Below are 23069 nucleotides of genomic sequence, written 5' to 3'. Positions count from 1 at the left end.
CTGTTTACTCTGTTGCTTAGCCCTTTTTCTGTGCAGAAGCTTTTTAGTTTAATTAAGTTACACCTATTTAGCTTTTTGTTACATTTGCTTTTGGATTCTTGGTCAAGAAGTTTTTGACTAAGTCCACGTCTACAATGGTTTTTTCAATGTTATCTTCTAGAATGTGTATGGTATCAGGTATTACATTTGTCTTTGATAGATTTTGAGTTGATTTTTGTATGAAGTGAAAGATGAGGATCCAGTTTCTTGCCATTATCCTAGCACCATTTGTTGAATAGGATGTTCATTCTCCACTTTACGTTTTTGTTTGCTTTGTCAAAGATCAGTTGGCTCCAAGTATTTGGGTTTATTCCTGGGTTCTCTATTTTGTTCCATTGGTCTATGCACCTATGTTTATACAAGTACCATGCTGTTTTGGTGACTATGGCCTTATAGTATTGTTTGAAATCAGGTAACATGATGCCTTCAGATTTGTTCATTTTGCTTAGTCTTGCTTTGGCTATATAAGCTTTTTTTTCCTGTAGATTGCTTTTGAATCAATATTTTGAAAATGACCATACAGACAACAGTGTTTTGTGGTTTTTCTTGTAGAGGGTTTTCACATCCTTGGCTAGGCATATTTCTAAGTATTTTATTGTTTTGCAGCTATTGTAAAAGGGGTTGAGTTCTATTTGATTCACATCTTAGTCACTGTTGGTGCATAGCAGCACTTAAATCAGTAGCATTTCTAAACAAATATAGCCCCTAAGTTGAGAGTCAAACAAAAAAGGCAGTTTCATTCACAATAGCCACAAATAGAATTAAATATCTAACAACACACCTAACCAGAGTAGGTAAAGTTATGTACAGAGATTTTTTTAAACACTGCTGAAAGAAATCAAGGATAAAACAAATAGAAATTTTATGCTCATAAGTGGGATAATTTGATATAGTTAATATGGCAGCAATGCCCAAAACAATTTACAGGCTCAACGTTATTCCCTTCAAAGTACTAATGACAATTTTACAGAATTAAAAAAATATATCATACTGAATGGAAAAAAACTGGAAGCATTCCCTTTGAAAACTGGCACAAGAAAAAGATGCCACCTCCCACCACTCCTATTAAACATAGTATTGGAATTTCTGGCCATGACAATCAGGCAAGAAAAAGAAATAAAAGGTATTCAATTAGGGAAAGAGAAAGTCGAATTGTCTCTATTTGCAGACGACATACTTGTATATTTAGAAGACCCCAAAGTCTCAGCTCAAAATTTCCTTAATCTGATAAGCAACTTCAACAAAGTCTCAGAATACAAAATTAAAATGCAAAAATTACAAGCATTCCTAGACACAAATAACAGACAAATAGAGAGCCAAATCATGAGTGAACTGCTATTCATAGTTGCTACAAAGAAAATAAAATACCTAGGAATACAACTAACAAAGAATATGAAGAACCTCTTCAAGGAGAACCATAAACCACTGCTATAAGAGAAAACACAAACAGATGAAAAACAATCCATGATCATGGTTAGAAATAATCAATATCATGAAAATGATCATACTGCCCAAAGTAATGTATGGATTCAATCCTTTCCCCATCAAGCTACCATTTACTTTCTTGACAAAATTAAAAGAAACCACCTTACACTTCGTATTAAACCAATAGAGAGCCCACATAGCCAAGACAATCATAAGGGGGGAAAAAGCTGGATTGTTTTGGTTATGCAGGCTTTTTTATAGTTTCATATGAAGTTTAAGGTGGTTTTTTCCAATTCTGTCAAAAAAAGTCATTGGTAACTTGATGGGGAGAGCACTGAATCTATAAATTACGTTGGGCAGTATAGCCATTTTAACGATATTGATTCTTCCTAATCATAAGCATGGAATATTTTTCCATCTATTTGTGTCATCTCTTATTTCCTAGAGCAGTAGTATATAGTTCTCCTTGAAGAGGTCCTTCACATCCCTTTTTAGTTGCATTCCTAGGTATTTTATTCTCTTTGTAGCAATTGTGCATGGGAGTTCACTCATAATTTGGCTCTCTGTGTGTCTATTATCGGTTTATAGGAATGCTTGCTATTTTTTGCACACTTATTTTGTATCCTGAGACTTTGCTGATGTTGCTTATCAGCTTAAAGAGATTTTGGACTGAGACAATGAGGTTTTCTAAAGATACAATCATGTCATCAGCAAACAGGAACAAATTGACTTTCTCTCTTCCTATTCAAATACCCTTTATTTTTTTCTCTTGCCAAATGGCCCTTGCCCAAACTTCCAATACGATGATGAATATGAGGGGTGACAAACAGCATCCTTGTCTTCTGCCAGTTTTCAAAGGGAAGGCTTCCAAATTTGCACATTCAGTATGACAAGACAATCCTAAGCAAAAAAAAAAAAAAAAAAGAAAGAAAGAAAGAAAAAGAAAAAAAGCTGGGGGCCTTATGCTACCTGACTTCAAACTATATAAACTATATTACAAGGCTACTATAACCAAAACAGCACAGTACTGGTACCAATACAGAGATAGAGATCAATGGAACAGAATAGAGGCCTCAGAAATAATGCCACACTACTACAATTATTTGATCTTTGACAAACCTGACCAAAAAAAAGCAACAGGGAAAGTATTGCCTACTTAGTAAATTGTGTTGAGAAAACTGGCTAGCCATATGCAGAAAGCTGAAACTTGGTCCCTTCCTTGCACCTATACAAAAATTAACTCTAGATGAATTAAAAATTTAAACCTGAGGCCTAATATCATAAAAACTCTAGTAGAAAACCTAGGCAATACTATTCAGGACATAGGTATGGGCTAGGACTTCATGACTAAAACACCAAAAGCAATGGCAACAAAAGCCAAGATAGACAAGTGGGATCTAATTAAACTTAAGGGTTTCTGCACAACAAAAGAAACTATCAATAGAGTGAACCAGGAACCAAAAGAATGGGCAAAAATTTTTTCAATCTACTTATCTGACAAAGGGCTAATATCCTGAATGTATGAAGAATAAAACTAATTTACAAGAAAAAGACAAACAGCCCCATCAAGAAGTGGTCAAAAGATATGAACAGACACTTTTCAAAAGAAGACATTTATGCAGCCAACAAACATGATGAAAGTTCACCATCATTGGTCATTAGAGAAATGCAAATCAAAAACAAAGTGAGATACCACCTCATGCCAGGTAGAATGACAATCATTTAAAAAATCATAAAAACAACAGCTCCTGGAGAAGATATGGAGAAACAGGAATGCTTTTACACTGTTGGTGGGAGTATAAATTAATTCAACCATTTTAGAAGACAGTGTGGCAATTCTTAAGAATCTAGAAATAGAACTACCATTTGACCCAGCAATTCCATTACTGGGTATATACCCAAAGGATTATAAATCATTCAATTATAAAGACACATGCACCATATGTTTATTGCAGCACTGTTCACAATAGTAAAGACTTGGAACCAACCCAAATGCCCATCAATGATAGACTGGATAAAGAAAACGTGGCAAATGTACTCCATGGAATACTATAAAGTCATAAAATGTGATGAGTTAATGTCCTTTGCAGGGACATAGGTGAAACAGGAAACCATCATTCTACGCAAACTGACACAAGAACAGAAAACCAAATACCACATGTTCTCATTCATAAGTGGGTGTTGAACAATGAGAACACACAGACACAGGAAGGGGAATGTCATACACTGGGGCTTGGGGGGTGAGGGGTTAGAGAAGAAATAGCAGGGGGTAGGGGGACTGGGGAGTGATAGCATTAGGAGAAATACCTAATGTAGATGATGGGGTGGTGGATGCAGCAAACCACGACCATGGCATGTGTATACCTATGTAACAAACCTGCATGATCTGCACATGTACCCCACAACTTAAAGTAGAATAAATAAATAAAGCGAGAGGCATCACACTAACTGACTTCAAACTATATTACAAAGCTACAGTAATCAAAACAGTATGGTACTGTAACAAAACAGAGATACAGACAAATGGAACAGAACAAAGGCCTCAGAAGTAACACCACACATCTACAGCCATCTGATCGTTGACATACCTGAGAAAAACAAGCAATAGGGAAAGGATTCACTATTTAATAAGTGGTGTTGGAAAAACTGGCTAGCTATATGCAGAAAGCTAAAAATGGATACCTTCCTTACACCTTATAGAAAAAATTAACTACAGAAGAATTAAAGTTTTAAACATAAGACCTAACACCATAAAAATCCTGGAAGAAAACATAGGCAATACCACTGAAGACATAGGCATAGCAAGGACTTCCTGACTAAAAGACCAAAAGCAATGGCAACAAAAACCAAAATAACAAATGGGATCTAATTAAAGTTAAGAGTTTCTGGACAGCAAAAGAAACTATTATTAAAGTGAATCAGTAACCAACAGCATGGGAAAAAACTTTTGCAATGTACTCATCTGACAGAGGGCTAATATCCAGAATCTACAAAGAACTTAAACAAATTTACAAGGAAAAACCAAAAACCCCATCAAAATAAGTGGGCAATGCATTTGAACCAACACTTTTCAAAAGAAGACATTTATGCAGTCAGCAAACATGAAAAAAATGCTCATCATCACTGGTCATTAGAGAAATGCAAATCAAAACCACATTGAGATATCACCTCATGACAGTTAGAATGGAAATTATTTAAAAATCTCGAGGCAACAGATGCTAGAGAAGATGTGTAGACATAGCAAAGCTTTTTATGCTGTTGGTGGGAGTGTAAATTAGATCAACCATTGTGGAAGACAGTGTGGTGATTCCTCAAGGATCTAGAACCATAAGTACATCTTAGCCCAGCAATTCCAGTACTGGGTATATAATGATTATGAATCATTCTATTGTAAAGACACATGCACGTGTATGTTTATTGTGGCACTGTTCACAATAGTAAAGACTTGGAACCAACCCAAATGCCTATGAAGGATAGACTGAATAAAGAAACTGTGGCACATATACACCATGGAATACTATGCAGCCATAAAAGAGAATGAGGTGATGTCCTTTGCAGGGATATGAATAAAGCTAGAAGCTATCATTCTCAGCAAACTGACACAAGAACAGAAAACCAAACACCACATGTTCTCACTCATAAATGAGTGTTGAACAATGAGAACACATGGACACAGGAAGGGGAACATCACACACTGGGGTCTATTCAGGGGTGGGGGCTAGAAGAGGAATAGCAGTGGGTTGGAGGTTTGGGGAGGGATAACATTAGAAGAAATATCCAATGTAAACGACAGGGGGATGGTTGCAGTAAACCAGTCTAGCATGTGTATACAAATGTAACAAACCTGCACAATCTGCACATGTACCCTATAACTTAAAGTGAAATAAAATAAAAAAATTTTTAAACCTTATTTGAAACAATAGACAAGCCTGAATACATAAAGCTATCCTAAGCAAAAAGAAGACAGCTAGAGATATAACACAATCTAATTTCAAACTATACTACAAGGCTACAGTCACTAAAACAGTGTGATATTCGTACAAAAGCAGATTGAAAGATCAATGGAACAGAATAAAAAACCCAGAGGTAAAGCCAAACACCTAGAACCATCTGATCATTGACAAAGCTAACAGAAATAAAATGGAAAAAGGACTTTTTCCTATTCAATTCCTTTTTCTGGATTAACTGGCCAGTCATAGGCAGAAGATAGACACTGGATCCTTTCCTTTTACCATATACAAAAATCTAATCCACATGAATTAAAGACTTAAATGTAAAATCTAAAAGTATAAAATTTCTTTAAAAAACATAAAATACCATTTTCTACATAGGTTTTGGTAAAAATTTTATAATAAAGACTCCAAAACAAATTTTTAAAAAATTGACAAGTGGACCTAATTAGACTAGTGAGATTCTGCATAGCAAAGGAAACTCAATAGAGTAAACAGGCAACCTACAGAATTGGAGAAAATATTTTCAAGCTAGGCATACAACAAAGGTCTAATATCAGGAATCTATAAAGAACTTAAACAAATCAACAACCAAAACAAAAAACTTTGTTAAAAATGGGAAAAATATATAGACACTTCTCAAAGAAGACATACATGCGGCCAATAAACATAAAAAAATAATTACTAACAAGTACTCAAAATTACTAATCATTAAGGAAATGCAAATCAAAACCACAATGAAGCAGCATGTCAACAGTCAGAATGGCTATTAATAAAAATTCAATAAGTAACGAATGCTAGTGAGGCTGTGGAGAAAATGGTATGCTTTAACATTGCTGTTTGGAATATAAAGTAATACGGCCACTGTGGGAAGCAGTTTGGTGATTTCTCAAAAAATTTAAAAGAGAACTACTATCTGAACCAGCAATCCCATTACTGGGTATGCACCAAAATGAATATAAATTATTCTATCATAAAGACAACCACACAAATATGTTGATTGCAGAACTATTTACAATACAAAGAGAGAGAAACATCCAAGATGCCCAACAGTGGTGAAATGCATAAAGAGTAGGTTACGTATAGACTGTGGAATACTACACAGCCATAAAAGAGAATGAAATTATAACCTTTGCAGCAACTTGAGTAGAGCTAGAGGCCATTATCCTTAGAGAGTTAAAGCAGGAACAGAAAAACAAATGGCACATGTTTTTGCTCATAATTGGGTGCTAAATATTGAGCACTTGTAGATACAAAGAAACAAATCAGTTGACACAAGGGTCTACTTGAGGGTAGATGGTGAGGAGAGAATGAGGCTTGAATAACTATTTATTGTATATCATGGTAATTACCTGAGTGATAAAATAATACATATGCCATACCGAGGCAGCATGCAATTTTCCCATTAAACAAATTTTTACATGCTTCCCCAAACTTAAAATAAAAGTTGGAAAGAAAAAGAAAGCAGAATATACCAAAACATGTTGAATACAGCAAAAGCAGTTAGTTCTAATAGGGAATTTTATAGCAATAAACACTTAAATTAAGAAAAAGAAGACTTCAAATAATAAACCTAATTTTATACTTTGAGAAACTAGAAAAGGAAGAAAGAAACTAACCCCAAAGTCAACAACAACAACAAAAAGAAAATACTAAAGATTAGAGCAGAAATAAATGAATTAGAGTAGGAAAATGATAAAAAAGATCACTCTTGAAACTAACAGTTGGTTTTCTGAAAAATTAAAATGCACAAAATGTTAATAATACAACCTAAGGAAGAAAAAGACTCAAAACTATAAATAAAAAAGGAGACATGTCAACTGATATCATGTAAATACATAGGCTCATAAGAGAATATGATAAACAACTATACATCAAACAGGTAACCTAGAAAAATTAGATAAATTCTTAGAAACATACAGTCTACTTTCAAAAGTGCATCTTGAAGAAACAGAAATTTGAAACAGTTTGATAATGACTAAGGAGATTAATTAAGTAATCAAAAACCTGCAAACAGAAAAAAGCCCAGGATCTGAATTATACAAATAAAAAAAATACATAAAACAGAAAACAAAAAACTAAAGTTGATCCTTCTCCAACTTGTAAAACATTGAAGAGAAGAGCACACTTCCAAACTAATACAATGCCAGCATTACTGTATTTCTAAGCCAATCTCAACCATGCAGGAGGCTGAGGTGTGGAAGGGTTGCTTGAGCTTAGGAGTTTGAGACCCCATCTCAAAGCAACAACAACCAACAACAATAACAAAATGATTATTTGGGATTATTTTTAAAAATTATGTGATCTGCAAATACAAATTTTATTTTTTTCCATCATTTTTATTTTTTTCACTTAAGTTATTCCAATTACTTCGGAGTTTGCAGGTAATGCTTAATAGTCATAGTGAGAGAGAATATGCTTTACATTTTCCTGATTTTAGGAACATAGTATTTGCTCGTTCCATTTGGTTTGATATTAGCTGTAAATTTTATTTAGAAACCTTTATTTGATTAAGGATAGTATCTTGTATTTCTGGTTTATTGAAGTTTTTATACTGAATGGATATTTAATGCTTTTTACTCTTTTATTGATAAGATTATATAATTTTTATTATTTAGTGTGCTAGTGAAGTGAATTATATTGATTTCCAACTGCTAAACAAGTCCTGAATCCCTGAGATAAACCTATTTGGTCTTGCTTTATAATATTTTTATATATTTTTGAATACACAGAAATTACTATACATAATAGGTATATCCTTTTTTTCTCTATTCTTGTCTTCTCGTTTTATTTCATTAAGTAGGTCTTCGACCTCTGATATCCTTTCTTCTGCTTGATCAATTCGGCTATTCAAACTTGTGCATATTTTGCTAAGTTTTTGTTTTGTGTTTTTCAACTTTGTTAGTTCATTTATATTCCTCTCTATATTGTCTATTCTTGTTAACATTTCATCAAACCTTTTTTCAAAGTTCTTGAAATTTTGAACTTTGAATTAGAACAATCTTGTTCTAACATTGGGTTAGAACAAGTTCTTTTAACTCCCAGGAGTTTCTTATCATTCACCTTCTGAAGCCTACTTCTGTTAATGGCACACAGTCCTTTTCCATCAGGGATTGTTCCATTGCTGATGAGGAACTGTAATCCCCTGTAGAGGGAGAGGGGTTCTGATTTTGGATATTCTCAGCCTTTTTAGGCTGGTTTCTTCTGTTTGTTATAAATTTATCCATCTGTCATCTTTACAATTACTGCTTTTCTAGTTGGGTTTCTGAGTGGACGCCCAGTTTATTGATTCCCAGCGCTGGGATCCGAGCAACCCACTGCTCTGGCCAAAACAGCAGCGATAATACTGATGGTCCTCTTCTGCCCGGGAATCTCCTCCTGTTTACTCTGCATGAAAAGCTGCTGTGCCGAGGTGCTGGCAAAACCGCTGCGCCGGCCACAAGAGTTGCACTGGCGACCCGTGGGGCCCCTCCACTGAGAATCTTCTGGTCCGTGAGTGACGAAAATTCGTCTGAAAGTCTGGCGTCCTCTCGTTCTCTGCGCTTTCACTGGGAGCTACAATCCCGAACTGTTAGCGATCAGCCATCTTGGTTCTCTCTCAAGTCTATAGTCTGTAGTGGCTTTATTTTTTCTTGCATTGTGTTTGTCTAGTTTTAGAGTATTGCTAGCTTCATAAAATGATTTAAAAATTATTCCCTTCATTTCCATTTTCTGGAAAAGATTTATAGATATGGTACTATTTCTTCCTTAAATGTCTAGTAGAATTCAGTAGTAAAACTGATGGTGGTGATGGTCCATCTTAAACTGGCCACTTTGAGGACCCCAGTTGCAGTGGGAGGAGGTGCAGCTGGAGTGGTACACTCTATGGAGCTGGCAGGAGCTGAAACAGGCAAGAGCCCTCTCCCCTACCGTGTTGGTGGGGCAGGAACTTGTGCTCCTGGGCACAGCCTCAGCCACCCAGACACGACTCCAGACCCTGGCATTCCTGTGCTGTCAGAGGACCAGGAAGCTCCCTATTCTTGCAGGCTTGAAAGTAACCTGTTGTTGCTCTCTGGCCTCTCCACATTCCTGGAACCCACTCCAGGATGGAGCAAAGCTATGGCTGACACCTGGTACTGTTGCAACCCGACCAGGTGAGTGTGTGCTGACACCATCTCCCTGATACCTCAATCCACTCCAGACTTTGTGTGCTGACAAGCATGGAAGTGGGCCTGGGGGTACTGAGGATGGTTTGGCATGAACCTCTAGGCACCTCTTGGTATGGACAGCCTGAACACCATGGATGGCATGTTAATGGCAAACAGGTTCCTGGGTAGAAAGGAGTGAGTTCCCAGTGAAATGCCTCCTTCAAGCCAGGAGCAGCCTGAAGCCTTGGGTCCAAGATGCTGGTTTTGGATGAAGTCTGTTGTCCAGATTGAGAACTTCATTGATGACTATTCAGCCAATCAGGTGGTGCTTTTTCCAGGCCGAACTGTAGCCACCCATGGACAAATCAGCACACACTTCCTCAGACCTGAGCACATAAAAACCCCAGACTCAGCCAGGCTTACACTCTCATTGGAACAGCATGACTGTAGAAAAGAGTTACCCAATATGAATCTCCTCTCCACTGAGAGCTGGACACTCCTTATGAGAGCCTGACAGCAAAAAGGAGCTACCCAATACAGATCTCATCAAAGCTGCTGTCACTCAATGAAGCTCCTCTCTGCCTTGCTTACCCTCCAGTTGTCTGTGTACCTCATTCATCCTGGATGTAGAACAAGAACTTTGGACCTGCCAAGTTTTAGAACTGAAAGAGCTGTAACACAAACTGGCTGAAACATGCCCCCTCCACTAGCCCTATTGTGGGCAATGAAAAGGAGTGAAGAGCTGCAGCCCTTTGGTGAGCCCAGAAGTAAGGTCTTCCCAAGCCAGGGCTGTGACACCCTCTTTGGGGCTCTGTGGTTCCTGGCATCTCCAAGCTTCCAGGCACAACTGCATTACCCTTATCCAGATGAAGTTGCCTGCAGTGGAAGCCACTTACAGTATGTATTAGCCCGTTTTCATGCTACTAATAAAGACATTCCTGAAACTGGGTAATTTATAAAGAAAAGATGTTTAATGGACTCACAGTTTCATGGCTGGGGGGACCTCACAATCATGGTGGAAGACAAAAAGGAGAAAGTCACATCTTACATGGATGGTGGTTGGCAAAGAGATCTTGTGCAGAGAAACACTCCTTTTTATAAAACCATCAAATCTCATGAGACTTATCCCCTATCATGAGAACAGCACTGGAAAGACCTGCCTGCATGATTCAATTACCTCCCACTGAGGCCCCCCTGCAACACATAGAAATTGTAGGAGCTATAATTCAAGGTAATATTTGGGTAAAAACACAGCCAACCCATATCATGGTACATCTGATCCAGCTGCAGCCTTGCATAGAACCAGCACCTGTGTTGGTGCCTGGAGCTGCCTGCCCCACTGCAGCAGCCAGATTGCCTGGATGTGCAGAGTTGCCTAATCACATGCTCACTCACTCACATGCCACTTGCCATGCCACACCTGGCTTGTAAGTGGCAGGCATGAGATCCAGGCTGGTAGTGTGGTCAAGCAAATTCTGCTAGGCCATGTGAGCAGAGCAAGCCTAGTGGGCCTGAGTAAAACTTGGGCAAAGGCTGCCAATGCTCACAGACATTTCTGGCTAAAAAAGCAATACACTAACAATCCTGTGACAAAACTATATGAGGGTAGAACTACTTTTTGTTGTAGATTAAGTACAAATGTAATATTTGAATACATATAGGGTTATTCAGGTTACCTGTTTCTTCTTAAGTAATTTTTGGTAGTTTTTCTTTTTGTAGAAAATGGTCTGCCAAAGTTTAAATATTTTCCTTCCAAAATTAAGTTGTTACCAATATGATAGTATTAGAAAGCAGGGCCCTTAATAGTTTATTGTGTCATTAGGGCTCCACCCTTATGTAAATGAAATATAAATGGAATTGTGTCTTTATAAATGAGCTTGTTGAAAGGAATTTATTCCTTTTTGCCTTTGTGTCTTCATGTGAAGACACAGCATTTCTCCCCTCCAAAGGAAGGGAGGAATGTGTTAAATGTCCCATCTTGGAAATAGAGACTGAACCCTCACCAGAAACAAACCAGCTGGCACCGTGATCTTGGAACTCCCACCATCTAGAACAGCGATAAAATAAATTCTTACATTTTATGATTACCCAGTCCCCCTTCTCTACCTAGATACTTATCAACTTTATTGAGCTATTCAAAGAATCACCATCTTTTGTCTAAAATATCAGAAATTTATTGTTTCATAGTCTTGTAAATTATTAGTCCAAGGTTAAGGTGTCAGTAAAGTTGGCTTCTCCTGTGGAGGGTGACAAAAAATCTGTTCCCTGTCTCTTCTGTAGCCTCTTGTGGTTTTCTGGCAATATTTGACATTTCCAGGCTTATATCACATTGATATTCTGACTTAATCTTTACATGCTGTCTTCACTGTGTGTGCATATATAGTTGTTCAAATTTTCTTCCTCTTAAACTTGATATATAATAGTTGTACATATTTTTGAGGTATATGTAGTATTTTGATACATATATACAATGTGTAATAATCAAATCTAGGTAATTGAGATTTTCATTATCTCAAAAGCATCTTTTCTTTATTTTGGGGAAATTTCTATTCTTCTCTCAAGTATTTTGAACTATGTAATATATTATTATTAACTATAGTCACCCTATTATACTATCAAACACTAGATCTCATTTTTTCTTTTTTTACTGTTTTTCTTAGTCTAGATGGGATCTCACTATGTTACCCAGGCTGATTTTAAACTCCTGCCTTTACATAATTCTTCCATTTGGGCCTCACAAAGTTTTAGTATTACATGTTTGAGCCACCACATCTAGCCATATTTTCTATATACCTGTATTTTGTACCCATTGATCAATGTCTCTTAATTCCCACTCTTCCCTACACTTTCCAATCTCTGGTAGTCACCAATCAACTCTGTATACCTCAGTGAGATCCACTATTTTTTGCTGATATATGAGTGGTAACATACAATATTTGTCTTTTATGTACCTGGCTTATCTCACTTAACATAATAATATCCAGTTCCAACCATGTTTCTACAAATGACAGAATTTCATTCTATTTATGCTGAATAATACTCCAATGCATATATGTACTGCATTTTCTTTATTCATCCACTGATAGACACTTAGATTAAGTCCATGTTTTGGCTCTTGTGAATAGTACTGCAATGAATATGAGAGTGTATATAACTCTTCATTATATTGATTTTTTAAAAACCCATATATATTCAGCAGTGGGTTGTTGGACCATATGGTAGCTCTGTTTTTAGTTTGTCAAGGAATCTCCATACTGTTTTCTGTACTGGTTCTACTAATTTACATTCTCACCAAGAGTGTCTGAGTTTTCCCTTTTCTCTACATCTTAAAAGTGGATCCTAGTATCCAATAATTTTGTCTTTTTAATAAAACTATCTTAACTAAGGGGAGTTCATATCTCATTGCAGTTTTTATTTGTGTTACCTTGATGATTAGTGATGGTGAACATTTTTTCATATGCTTATTGGCATTTTTATATCTTCACAAAACCATCTTTTTAAAAAAGGTATTGTTTCCTTATGTTTAGTTTTGTTGACTTTAAAAAAATTTTTTATTGCATTTTAGGTTTTGGGATACATGTGCAGAACATGCAAGAGAGTTGCATAGATACACAGGTGGCAGTGTGAATTGCTGTCTTCCTCCCCTTCACCCACATCTGGCATTTCTCCACATGCTATCCCTCTCCAGCTCCCCCCACCCGCTGTCCCCCCCACTCCCCCCAATAGACCTCAGTGTGTGGTGCTCCCCTCCCTGAGTCCATGTGTTCTCATTGTTAACCACCCACCTATGAGTGAAAATATGCGGTATTTCATTTTCTGTTCTTGTGTCAGTTTGCTGTGAATGATGTTCCTTAGATTCATCCATGTTTCTACAAAGGACACAAACTCATGGTTTTTTATTGCTGCATTATATTCCATGGTGTATATGTGCCACATTTTCCCAGTCCAGTCTATCATCGATGGGCATTTGGGTTGGTTCCAGGTCTTTGCTATTGTAAACAGTGCTGCAATGAACATTCGTGTGCATGTGTCCTTATAGTAGAACAATTTATAGTCCTTTGGGTATATACCCAGTAATGGGATTGCTGGGTCAAATGGAATTTCTATTTTCTAGGTCTTTGAGGAATCGCCACACTGTCTTCCACAATGGTTGAACTAATTTACACTCCCAACAGCGGTGTAAAAGTGCTCCTATTTCTTCACATCCTCTCCAGCATCTGTTATCTCCAGATTTACTAATGACCGCCATTCTAACTGGGGTGAGATGGTATCTCAATGTAGTTTTGATTTGCATGTCTCTGATGACCAGTGATGATGAGCATTTTTTCATATGTTTGTTGGCCTCATGTATGTCTTCTTTTGTAAGGTGTCTGTTCATATCCTTTGCCCATTTTTGAATGGGCTTGTTTTTTTCCTGTAAATCAGTTTGAGTTCTATGTAAATTCTGGATATCAGCTCTTTGTCAGATGGGTACACTGCAAAAAATTTTTCCCATTCTGTTGGTTGCCGATTCACTCTACTGACAGTTTCTTTTTCCGAGCAGAAGCTGTGGAGTTTCATTAGGTCCCATTGGTCTATTTTAGCTTTTGTTGCCAATGCTTTTGGTGTTTTGGTCATGAAGTTCTTGCCTACTCCTATGTCCTGAATGGTTTTGCCTAGATTTTCTTTTAGGGTTTTTATGGTGCCAGTTCTTATGTTTAAGTCTTTAATCTATCTGGAGTTAATTTTAGTGTAAGGTGTCAGGAAGGGGTCCAGTTTCTGCTTTCTGCACATGGCTAGCCAGTTTTCCCAACACCATTTATTAAACAGGGAATCCTTTCCCCATTGCTTTTTTTTTGTCAGGTTTATCAAAGATTGTATGGTTGTAGCTATGTTGTGTTGCCTTCGGTGCCTCTGTTTTGTTCCATTGGTCTATATCTCTGTTTTGGTACCAGTACCATGCTGTTTCGATTACTGTAGCCTTGTAATATAGTTTGAAGTCTGGTAGTGTGATGCCTCCTGCTGTGTTCTTTTTGCTTAGAGTTGACTTGGCTGTATGGGCTCTTTTGGTTCCATACGATGTTCATGGTGGTTTTTTCCAGTTCTGTGAAGAAAGTCAATGGTCGCTCGATGGGCATCGCGTTGAGTCTGTAAATTACTTTGGGCAGTATGGCCATTTTCACAATATTGATTCTTCCTAACCATGAACATGGAATGTTTCTCCATCTGTTTGTGTTCTCCCTTATTTCGTTGAGCAGTGCTTTGTAGTTCTTCTTGAAGAGGTCCCTTACGTTCCTTGTGAGTTGTATTCCTAGGTATTTTATTCTCTTTGTAGCAATTATGAATAGCAGTTCATTCTTGATTTGGCTCTCTTTAAGTCTGTTATTGGTGTATAAAAATGCTTGTGATTTTTGCACATTGATTTTATATCCTGAGACTTTGCTAAAGTTGCTTATCAGTTTCAGGAGTTTTTGGGCTGAGACGATGGGGTCTTCTAGATATATTATCATGTCGTCTGCAAAGAGATACAATTTGGCTTCCACCTTTCGTATTTCAATACCCATTCTTTCTTGCCTGATTGCTCTGACTAGAACTTCCAGTCCTATATTGAATAGGAGTGGTGAGAGAGGGCATCCTTGACTAGTGCCAAAATTCAAAGGGAATGCTTCCAGTTTTTGCCCATTCAGTATGATATTGGCTGTGGGTTTGTCGTAAATAGCTTTTATTATTTTGTGATATGCTCCATCAATACCGAGTTTATTGAGGGTTTTTAGCCTAAAGGGCTGTTGTATTTTGTTAAAGGCCTTTTCTGCGTCAATTGAGATAATCATGTGGTTTTTGTTTTTGGTTCTGTTTATGTGGTGAATTACATTTATAGATTTGTGTATGTTGAACCAGCCTTGCATCTCCGGGATGAATCCTACTTGATCATGGTGAATAAACTTTTTGATGTGCTGTTGCAATTGGCTTGCCAGTATTTTATTGAAGATTTTTGTGTCTATGTTCATCATGGATATTGACCTGAAGTTTTCTTTTCTTATTGAGTCTCTGCCAGGTTTTTGTATCAGGATGATGTTGGTCTCATAAAATAATTTTGGAAGGATTCCCTCTTTTTGGATTATTTGTTATAGTTTCAGAAGGAATGGTACCAGCTCCTCTTTGTGTGTCTGGTAGAATTCATTTGTCAACCCATCTGGACCTGGGCTTTTTTTGAGTGGTAGGCTTTTAATTGTTGCCTCGACTTCAGACCTTGTTATTGGTCTATTCATAGTTTCAGCTTCCTCCTGGTTTAGGCTTGGGAGGACACAGGAGTCCAGGAATTTATCCATTTCTTCCAGGTTTACTAGTTTATGTGCATAGAGTTGTTTGTAATATTCACTGATGATGGTTTGAATTTCTGTGCAATTTGTGGTGATTTTTTCTTTATCATTTTTATTGCATCTATTTTGTGGTTCTCTCTTTTCTTTTTAATCAATCTGGCTAGTGGTCTATTTCGTTGATCTTTTCAAAAAAACAGCTCTTGGGTTTATTGATTTTTTGAAGGATTTTTCGTGTCTCTATCTCCTTCAATTCTGCTCTGATCTTAGTTATTTATTGTCTTCTGCTAGGTTTTGAGTTTTTTTGATCTTGCTCCTCCAGCTCTTTCAATTTTGACGTTAGGGTGTCGATTTTGGATCTCTCCACTCTTCTCATGAGGGCACTTATTGCTATATATTTTCCTCTAGAGACTGCTTTAAATGTGTCCCAGAGTTTCTGATGACTTTTAAAATTGTTTTCTTTCTTCTACTTGCTTCTTAGAAGATTTAAACTAGTCTTCTTACTTTATTTTCCTAAGGTAAAAATTTAGGCTATTAAATTTAGCTTATATTTCTTTTTTAATACATGCATTAATGCTACATATTTTCATTTAAGCACTACTTTAGCCACATATCACAAATTTTGTTATATTGTATTTTACTTTCAGTTTAGTTAAAAATATTCTTCGATTTTCCTGGAGACTTTCTCTTTCACATATATGTTCTGCTTAATTTCAAAATACATATTTAAAAAAAATCTCCATGTTATCAATTTTAGTTTAATTAGGTTATTTCATAATAACATAGTTTGCATAATTTTTATTCTTTTAAAATTTTGAAGATTTATTTTATAGACCAGAATGTGGTGTATTTTGGTGAATGTTTTATATACATTAGTGAAGAATGTCTATTCTGTTGTCGGAAGGTTGGTTTTTAAAGGTCAGTTGGGTCACATTGGAAGAATTTTGAAAGACATTTTCACTTGGAATAGAATACTAGGTTGATAATATTTTTTATTTTAACACTTAAAGGATGTATTCTTGTTTTTGTGGTTTCTAAAGAGAAGTCTACTATGATTCTTACCCTTCTTCAGTAAACAGTATGTCCTTATCCCTGAATGACTGTAAAATTTTCTCCTTGCTTGTGATTTTTAGCAGTGTGAATATAATATGCCTATGGATGTTTGTGTGTATTTCTGTGTGTGTGTGTGTGTGAGAGAGAGATATGTTTGTTTTGTTTGTATTGCATTTATCCTGCTTGATGTTCTCTAAAATCCTTCACTTTGTAGTATTTTATAGTTACTTTGGAAAATTATCAGCCATTATTTTTTTCAAATATTTTCTCTGTTCTTTTGTCTTTCTTCTCCTAGGATTCCAATGACATGTACATTATACCACTTGTTATTATCCCAATTCCCACCACACTTGCATGTTATGAACTGTTTTCCCACTTTTTTCTCTCAGCATTCCAGTTTGGGTAATTTCTATTGATTCAGGTTCAATATTATTTGTTTTTTTTCTCAGCAACAGTGAGTCTACTGATGAACCCAACAAAAAAAAATCCAATTTCTATTATTGTGGGGTTTTGTTTTAACTTGTTTTACGATGGTTGGGATACAGACTAACTTTCTTTTGTAAATACTTGTTTCACTTTTTCTGAAATAGGACATATATGCACTCTAATATAACATAATGGAAAGTGTCAATTCATGGGAGTTTCTGTACAAGGTTCTGATTCTGTATTTGGAGCCAAGCTCCTCATAGCAGCTTCTTTCAGCTATCTTATTACAGATAGGCTCTAACTGATTTTCAATCCCCTCTTTCTCCAAGGGAATAAACCACTTTTACAAAGAGCTGCCCTATGTAGATAATACAATTTTACAGCTTGCAACAAAGTGATTAGGGACAAATAAAAAAAAGAAAGAAAAGAAAACTAACACTGAAACAATCCTACTTCTCATCTCTGTAAATAGAGAAGTATGGTAATTTTTAACCAAAGGAAATAAAAAATACGCAAGTTACCTATCAACTTCATTTACTGTTAGCTAAATTTGTTTACCTAAGGCTTTACCCCTTTGCAATCCAATGATTTTTTTTTCTTAACCCAGCTATGCTTGCTAATAAAAGAAATGCATACACTACCCAGGCATAAACTTGATTCGGTCTCTGCATTTGGCACCAGGTAATGAAAAAATGTATGTTTCCCAACAAGTCAGTACTGAAGACTAAGAATGAGAATTCTAACTAAAGAACATTACTTTTTCACCCCAGTAACATGTTGATCCTACTTTCTCTATCCTCATATTAGAATAGAGATATCTTTCCAGCTTCTTATCTACTATATCCTATCTTTTCCTAGAAGATATTATCTTTTTATATTTTACTACAAGGTTAGAATATAGGTTAAGATTATAAAAATCCAATTTCATACTTGGCACTAAGAAAAGGGAATGCTATAAAATGAATTCTCATTACTCTAGTAGGGATGCTGGTGCATTTACATTGAGTCTTTACTGCCTGTAAGTGATGCTGCTTCCAAGAAAACATCTCTGCAGAACGCTTTTGGGTTAGTGTTTTCCTCTGCTTATTTCTGGAAAGGAAGGCAATTTCATGCAAAAACAAACAAACAAAACTGAAAAAGTGACATAGGTTAACCTCATCTTTAAACACTGACAAAATAGATATCCAAAGAGAATAGATCTAAGAAAAAGAGCTGAGGAACAGCCCAGTAGAGACCAAACTCTGCAAGTGGAAGTTTTGATGCCACTAACTAAATATTTTTCTAGATCCAAACAAGTGCTACAATATCAGATTTTTAACTCTCCTTAAGCTGTTAACATTGTCCTGTGTCTTTTTATTTATAGAAAAAAATTCCCCTAAAATCTGTGCAAATGTTGCTGAGGCACACCTGCAGTATGTGACAACATGAGAGGTATTCTTAACTCTTTTATAAGGTGAAATCCACTTTTTATATCTGAAAATAAAAAAGAAAAATGCTGTAGAGGAATAAAATTTCATGAAAGTATTATACAAAAGCAAACACTAGCTGAAATCTGTAACTTTATGAGTAAAAATGATAATACCAACAACCCACTGTATAATTAACTACTCCACAGTAAATAATCTGCTACACACTTCTTTTTTTTTAATTGTACTTTAGGTTCTGGGGTACATATGCAGATCAAGCAGGATTGTTGCATAGGTACATACATGACAAGCTGCTTTGCTGCCTTCATTCCCCCATCTCCTATATCTGGTATTTCTCCTCACATTATCCCTCCCAACCCCCACCCTCACCCCTGCTGTTTTTCCCCTAGTCCCCCCAAACTGACCATCGTGTGTGATGCTCCCCTCTCTGTGTCCACATGTTCTCATTGTTCAACACCCTCTTATGAGTGAGAACATGCAGTGTTTGGTTTTCTGTTCTTGTGTCAGTTTGCTGAGAATGATGGCTTCCAGATTCATCCATGTCCTTATGAAGGACACGAACTCATAACTTTTTATGGCTGTGTAGTATTCCATGGTGTACATGTTCTACATTTTCTTTATCCAGTCTATCATTGATGGACATTTGGGTTGGTTCCAATCTTTGCTATTGTAAACAGTGCTGCAATGAACATACGTGTGCATGTGTCTTTACAGTAGAATGATTTATAATCCTTTGGGCATATACCCAGTAATGGGATTGCTGATCCAAATGATATTTCAAGTTCTAGATCCTTGAGGAATTGCCACACTGTCCTCCACAATGATTGAACTAATTTACATTCCCACCAACAGTGTAAAAGTGTTCCTATTTCTCCACATCCTCTCCAGCATCTGTTGTCACCTGATTTTTTAATGATCGCCATTCTAACTGGCATGAGATGCTATCTCAATGTGGTTTTGATTTGCATTTCTCTAATGACCAGTGATGGTGAACATTTTTTTCATATGTTTTTTGGCCTCATAGATGTCTTCTTTTGTAAAGTGTCTGTTCATATCCTTTGTCCATTTTTGAATGGGTTTGTATTTTTCTTGTAAATCTGTTTTAGTTCTTTGTAGCTTCTGAATATTAGCCCTTTGTCAGATGGGTAGATTGCAAAAATTTTTTCCCATTCTGTTGGTTGCTGGTTCACTCTAATGATTGTTTCCTTCAGCGTACAGAAGCTCTGGAGTTTTATCCCATTTATCTATTTTGGCTTTTGTTGCCATTGCTTTTGGTGTTTTAGCCATGAAGTCCTTGCCTACTCCTATGTCCTGAATGGTTTGCCTAGGTTTTCTTCTAGGATTTTTATGGTGTTAGGTCTTATGTTTAAGTCTTTAATCCATCTGAAGTTAATTTTAGTGTAAGGTGTGAGGAAGAAGTCCGGTTTCTGCTTTCTGCACATTGATAGCCAGTTTTCCCAACACTATTTATTAAACAGGGAATCCTTTCCCTATTGCTTGTTTTTGTCAGGTTTGTCAAAGATCCGATGGTTGTAGATGTGTGGTGTTGCTTCTGAGGCATCTGTTCTGTTCCATTTGTCTCTATCTCTGTTTTGGTACCATTACCATGCTGTTTTGATTACTGTAGCCTTGTAGTATAGTTTGAAGTAAGGCAGCGTGATGCCTCTAGCTTTGTTATTTTTGCTTAGGATTGTTTTGGCTATGTGAGCTCTCTTTTGGTTTCCTATGAAATTTGTAGTGGTTTTTTCCAGTACTGTGAAGAAGGTTATTTGTAGCTTGATGAGGATAGCATTGAACTTATAAATTACTTTGGGCAGTATGGCCCTTTTCATGATATTGATTCTTCCCAACCATGAGCATGAAATGTTTTTCCATCTGTTTGTGTCCTCTCTTATTTCATTGAGCAGTGATTTGTAGTTCTCTTTGAAGAAGTCCTTTATATCCTTTGTTAGTTGTATTCTGAGGTATTTTATTCTTTTTATAGCAATTGTTAATGGGAGTTCGCTTTTGATTTGGCTCTCTATTTGTCTCTTATTGGTGTATAGGAATGTTTGTGATTTCTGCACATTGATTTTGTATCCTGAGACTTCCCTGAAGTTGCTTATGTGGTTCAGGAAATTTTGGGCTGAGACCATGGGGTCTTCTAAATTTACAATCTTGTCATCTGCAAATAGAGACAATTTGACTTCCTCTTTTCCTCATTGAATACCCTTTATTTTTTTTTCTTGCCTGATTGCTCTTGCTAGACCTTATAATACTATATCAAATAGGAGTGGTAAGAGAGGGCATTCTTGTCTTGTGCCAGATTTCAAAGGGAATGCTTCCAGTTTTTGCCTGTACAGTATGATATTGGCTGTGAATTTGTCATAAATAGCCTTTATTATTTTGTGGTAGTTCCATCGATACCTAGTTTACTGAGAGTTTCTGGCATAAAGAGCTGCTGAATTTTGTTGAAGGACTGCTACACATTTGTTGATAATGAATCACTCTTGTTTGATACAGTGAAAACCTGTCACAACTACAAGGCAGGATTCTGCCTCTTTTCTGCTTCTCTGTGTACAAGGTAATGCCACCTACTACAATGCCAACTCCTCCACAGTGAATAATCTGCCACTCATTTCTTGATAATGAATAACTCTAGTTTGTGAGAGTGGAAACCTGTCACAACTACAAGGCCAGAGCTCTGTCACTTTTGTAGTTCTCTGTGTACTAGGTAATGCCACATACTACAAGGCAATTATAGAGAAAGGTGACCTCAAGGGAGCTTCTCACCTTCATCTGCTAACTCAGTAGCAGTAAGTCTACCTAAATGAGCTCTGACATCCAAGGTTTATCTGTTCATAATTTTATGAAGTATCTAAATGTTATTCATTAGTTTAAAAAATAATAGAACACTGTCGACCAAGTAAATTACGAACTCGAAAAGTTATGAGGGGAGCCAATTATATTAACAGCATTTTCTTTAAAAAACAAATAGAATCGGTTCCTTTTGAAATAAATTACAATGGTGAGATGTGTTTATCTTTATAGGTGCTCCATGGTGGTACAGAGCTTTACCCAGCAAATCCTGACAGCTTCCATGTCCCAGGATACAAACCTGCACCAGCACGTGGAGTGCCATTTCCTTTCAACAGTGTAGAGAAGAACACATATTATCACTCAGCAATGAGAGAATTGATAGATACTCATGACCTCTCAAGAGCTGACATGGTTGGAGAGCTTTCCTTTTTGTATTAGAAAAGTTCATGAGGAAACTGTGAATACGATCATTCCAGAGAAGCAAAACTCTTTTATTTTTAGTGCTCAGACATCAGTAAATATACCCGGAGAGCCAGTGGAAACCCTCGCCATAGTCTTGCCTCTTGAGCACACTGCACATAAGCACTTAAAAGGGGCAAGCATTCAGCTTCTTCAGGAGCACATTCCTCTTTCCTATGGTTTGCCCATAAAGCCCAAATATCTCACAGAGTTTTTTTTTCTTATCCTTTCTGTCAATTTTGTTTTCTAAGAAATGAGGCACATCGCATACTGTTTTTTCAGTCATTTAAGGCATTAAGCTCAAATTTGAATTCCACGAGGCAAGAATGATCCACACAGTCCACCAGAAAGAAAATACCATTAATTGCTGGTAGCTAATTTTTCCAAACCGACGTGCTTGCTCATGCCCACATAGAATAAAAGTTGTAAAAGTCATTCTAACAACTGTTAGCTCTTGTGATGTCAAATGTAGTGTTGGAACATGTTGGCCCAAATTGTCATCTTTGAGCATGTGAAGAATAGTGGTTTTGTCTGTATTATCCAAACACAAGAATACTAATTTTCTCTATTTCTTGTAGAGTCCTAGAAACTAGAGCACAATGCTGAAGCCATGGTGGAGTTACTCAAAAAAGAAAGACATTATTAATGCTTACTCTGGCCTGAGGGGCTCCTCTAACAGCAGTGGGTGGCTAAGACGCTCCCTCAGAGCACACAAACCAGCAGCACCTGGGACAACTAGCTACTCACTGAATGTAAATCACAACCCTCCCCCAAGACTTCCCTATTGTGATTTTTATTTCTGGCATTGCCATATTATTCTTCCTTTTTTATTATATAAATTTAAAGTATTGGTTTGCTATACATATGCATCCTGAAATGATTACTAGTCATATTAACATAACCATTTTCTTTTTACAACCGAATTATCTGCCTGAATATATCAATTATGCCAAAATTGGAAACTCCTGTGTTAAATGCTCTAACAGTAAAAGCAGATGACAAGGAAGATTATATCTGTACTTTCAGAAGACAAATGAAAACTGTAAGAATAAATAAATAAGATGCTGT

At 36.5% G+C, this 23069-nt stretch overlaps 1 pseudogene; it reads right to left on the bottom strand.

Annotated features, from left to right (window-relative positions):
- Nucleotides 1–19142: 19142 nt before the first annotated feature.
- Nucleotides 19143–22641, bottom strand: LOC118150590 (small COPII coat GTPase SAR1A pseudogene; annotated as a pseudogene).
- Between the last annotated feature and the right edge of the window lie 428 nt (nucleotides 22642–23069).

This window comes from Callithrix jacchus, chromosome X, assembly GCF_049354715.1.
Source record: "Callithrix jacchus isolate 240 chromosome X, calJac240_pri, whole genome shotgun sequence".
Lineage (NCBI taxonomy): Eukaryota > Metazoa > Chordata > Mammalia > Primates > Cebidae > Callithrix > Callithrix jacchus.
Note: the sequence above shows the minus strand (reverse complement) of the source record. Positions and strands in the feature narration are given on the sequence as shown.